The sequence below is a fragment of the Tenrec ecaudatus genome, chromosome 1, assembly GCF_050624435.1.
Source record: "Tenrec ecaudatus isolate mTenEca1 chromosome 1, mTenEca1.hap1, whole genome shotgun sequence".
NCBI lineage: Eukaryota > Metazoa > Chordata > Mammalia > Afrosoricida > Tenrecidae > Tenrec > Tenrec ecaudatus.
Genome location: NC_134530.1, coordinates 313,785,193 through 313,788,668, shown reverse-complemented (window position 1 = coordinate 313,788,668; position 3,476 = coordinate 313,785,193). Strand labels below are relative to the sequence as shown.

The 3,476-nt window shown below is 57.1% G+C and overlaps 1 pseudogene; it reads left to right on the top strand.

Annotated features, from left to right (window-relative positions):
- On the top strand, positions 1-3,264 carry LOC142428401 (popy Class I histocompatibility antigen, A-1 alpha chain-like; annotated as a pseudogene).
- Positions 3,265-3,476: the final 212 nt, after the last annotated feature.

Here is a 3,476-nt window from a genome sequence, read left to right as displayed (position 1 = left end):
ACTGCCTCCAGGCGCTGAGAGTCTAAGGGACCCGGGTCATGGAGCCCCGGATCCTCCTCCTGTTGCTCCTAGGGGTCCTGCTTTTGACCCAAACCCGGGCGGGTGAGTGCGGGGTCGGGGGCGCAGGACCCTCGGGGGCGCGCGGGGCGGGCGGGGTTCTGGGTCTCAGCCACTCCTCACGGCACCCCCCTCCCCACAGGCTCGCACTCGCTGAGATATTTCGAGACCTCCGTGTCCCGGCCCGGCGGGGATTCCCGCTATATCGCCGTCGGCTACGTGGACGACACGCAGTTCGTGCGCTTCGACAGCGACGCCCCGGACCCGAGGATGGAGCCGCGCGCGCCCTGGGTGCAGCGGGAGGGGCCCGAGTACTGGGAGCAGGAGACCGCGAGCTGCAGGAGAAACGCGCAGACCGACCGAGTGAACCTGCGGACCCTGCGCGGCTACTACAACCAGAGCGAGGCCGGTGAGGGGCCCGGGCCTGGGGCGCAGGGCACGAGCCCCCAGTCTCCATGGAAGGTCACCCCTCTCTCAGCCCTTGCCTCCTGTCCTGAGTCCTGGGACCCCGCTGCCCTTCGCCTTGCTTGGCATTGGGATTTAGCCTTTGGTTTCACTTTCAATTTCCATTGACCTTGCTCTAAGCTCCCCCTTCGGGCGGGTCAGGGTCTCACACCTTCCAGAGGATGGCCGGCTGCGACCTGGGCCCCGACGGGCGCCTGCTCCGCGGGTACGAACAGCACGCCTACGATGGCGCCGACTACCTCGCCCTGAAGGAGGACCTGCGCTCCTGGATGGCGGCGGACACAGCCGCGCTCATCACCCAGCGCAAGTGGGAGGAGACCGGGTGGGCGGAGCGCGTGAGGGCCTACCTGGAGGGCAGGTGTGTGGAGTCACTCCGCAGATACCTGGAGAAAAGGGAAGGAGACCATGCAGCGCGCAGGTAATGGGCTCCTGGACACCCCTGTACCCGAGTCTGTGTGTCCGCCCTGCTGGCCTCTCAGGGGGGAGGGAAATGGGACAGACTCCAGAAGACCTCTGCTGGGTGTGGAGAGGGAGGGCTTCCCCTGCACCCCCAGGTCCTGTAGGACAGTGACTTGCCCAGAGCAGTCCTCCTCTCCCTGAGACAGTGAGCGACCTGGTCTCCCTGGGAGAGGAGAGGACATGATTCCGGACTGATCAGCCACTACCTTTGACCCTGGAATAGACCATGGGACCCACAGGGGACTTGCTCTCTAATATCTTGTTCTCATTTCACACCCAATGGATTTACAGTTCTGATGCAGTTTATTTCCGTTTCGGAGTCTCCAACCCAAGACTAAACTGGAAGTCCCTGTTTTTTCGCTCAGGCAGCTATACCCCACTCCAGTGGGTTGCCTCAGGCTGATTCTAGAACTTTCTCATAACGAGGAAGTGATGGAGCACGGGGGCTCCAGACTGGTGTGTGGATGTTGGCCTTCCTCTCTGACCCCAACTTCCCAGTCCATCCTCAGGGTAATCACAGGACCCCTCCTGATGTGACCCCAGGGAGGTGAGGCAGAGTTCCTCCACTCTCTGATCTTCCCTCCAGAGCCTCCAAAGACCCAGGTGACCCACCACCATGAACACCATGTCCCTGAGGAAGAGGTCACACTGAGGTGCTGGGCCCGGGGCTTCTACCCGGCGGACATCGCCCTGACCTGGCAGCGGGACGGCGAGGACCAGCCCCAGGACACGGAGCTGGTGGAGACCAGGCCTGCGGGGACGGCACCTTCCAGAAGTGGGCGGCTGTGGTGGTGCCCGCTGGGGAAGAGCAGAGATACACGTGCCAAGTGCAGCACGAGGGGCTGCCTGAGCCCCTCACCCTGAGATGGCGTGAGGATGTGCATCAGAGAGAGGCCTTCTTTCAGGGCTTTCAGGGAATGCTGGAGCCTTTGAAGCGCACCATCCCTGTGGGATGGGTTGTTGGCCTGGTTCTCCTGGCAGCTGCACTCACTGGAGCTGTGATTGGATTTGTGATATGGAGGAAGAAATGCTCAGGTAGACTTTGTGTGTGTATCCCCGGTTCTTGTTCCACTTCGTTGTGTGTGTGTGTGTGTGTGTGTGTGTGTGTGGTGTGTGTGTGTGTTCACATCCCAGGTAGGTAGGAGGTTGGCAGTCTTCTGCCTCCTTAAGGAAAGCAATATCCATATGTGCTGCCCCATGTGGCGCCCTGTGTGCTACAAGTACTCTCCTGCGTGTACGTTCACATTCCTCTACGTGTGAAAAGGAAACACCTTTATGGTTCCAGTGATGGAGACCCGATTCCCAGTAGCTCCATTTCCCAGGGAAAGTTCCTGCTGCAGACACACTTCCAGCAGGATGTGGTCCAATCTGTGCACATGCATCCCTCTCCTGCCCTGCCCTGCAGTTCAGGAAACCTAACTGGAGCCCAGCACTAACCAGCTCTTAAAGGACCTGATGGTCCAGTCTTGTCCCCAGTCCCTCATGGAATGCTTTCTTCCCACAGGTGGGAAAGGAGGGAGCTACTCTCAAGCTGCAAGTGAGTATGGGGGAGGGGGCTGAGATGAGACCCTTGGGAGGGTGTAGATGGAGCCCAGGGAGGAGCTCCTCACTCATAATCCTTGTTCTCCGGGTCTCATCTCCTGTGTGCTCTGACCACATCCTGTTTCTGTCTTCTCCAGGCAATGACAGTAGCCAGGGCTGGGATGTGTCTCTCACAGTTTCAAAAGGTGAGAGCCTGCGGCCCTGACATGGAATAGGGGTGGGACAAAGTAGGCAAGACTATGTGATAGAAATTCTTAGATGGGGACATTCTGAGAGTGCAGTCGATTCTTCAGAATGTCAATAATTACTCTGACGGACCTGAATTTGTGTGTGGTTCTTTTTTTCTGCAGCTGAGTCCCTCTCGTGTGTGGCAGAATGATACAGGGGTTGTTCACGGCCTGCTTTGTGATAGAAGAACCTTGTGCTTCTGTATCTGCAACCGGGGTCTAAAGGTGTCTGCCCTCCTGTCAGCATGATGGGAGGATGTGGTGGAACAAACCAATCCCACTAGGATGCCCAAGCCCCTACTGACCCATGTCCCTTCCCTGATCAGTATTTGCCATCTCTGCTAGAGCATCTCCCTCCGTAGGTAACTTTCCTCCCTCTCAACTGGTTAGTCTCCGTTCTCTATTGAAAAATAGGACCTGATAATGAATTTGGTTACTAATTTTTGTCATGAGATGGGCATACGGGTTAATTAAATTGAGAAAATGCTGAAATTCCAAAAGAAGAAATAATAAAAATTTAAGCCTCTTCCATATTCTGTGTGTATTTTCAGCTGGCTCTTGGGGTAGAGCCAGGAGAAGGTGGGGAGGAGCTAGAATGGGTGGGGCCTGAACTCAGCCAGTGCTCAGGGCATTGTGATTTTCGTGGACACTTCTCAGCTGGGTCATCTTCATATCTCTGTTGTCTTTATTCCACTCTGGTCATTTCTCATTCCTATTGGGCTAGTG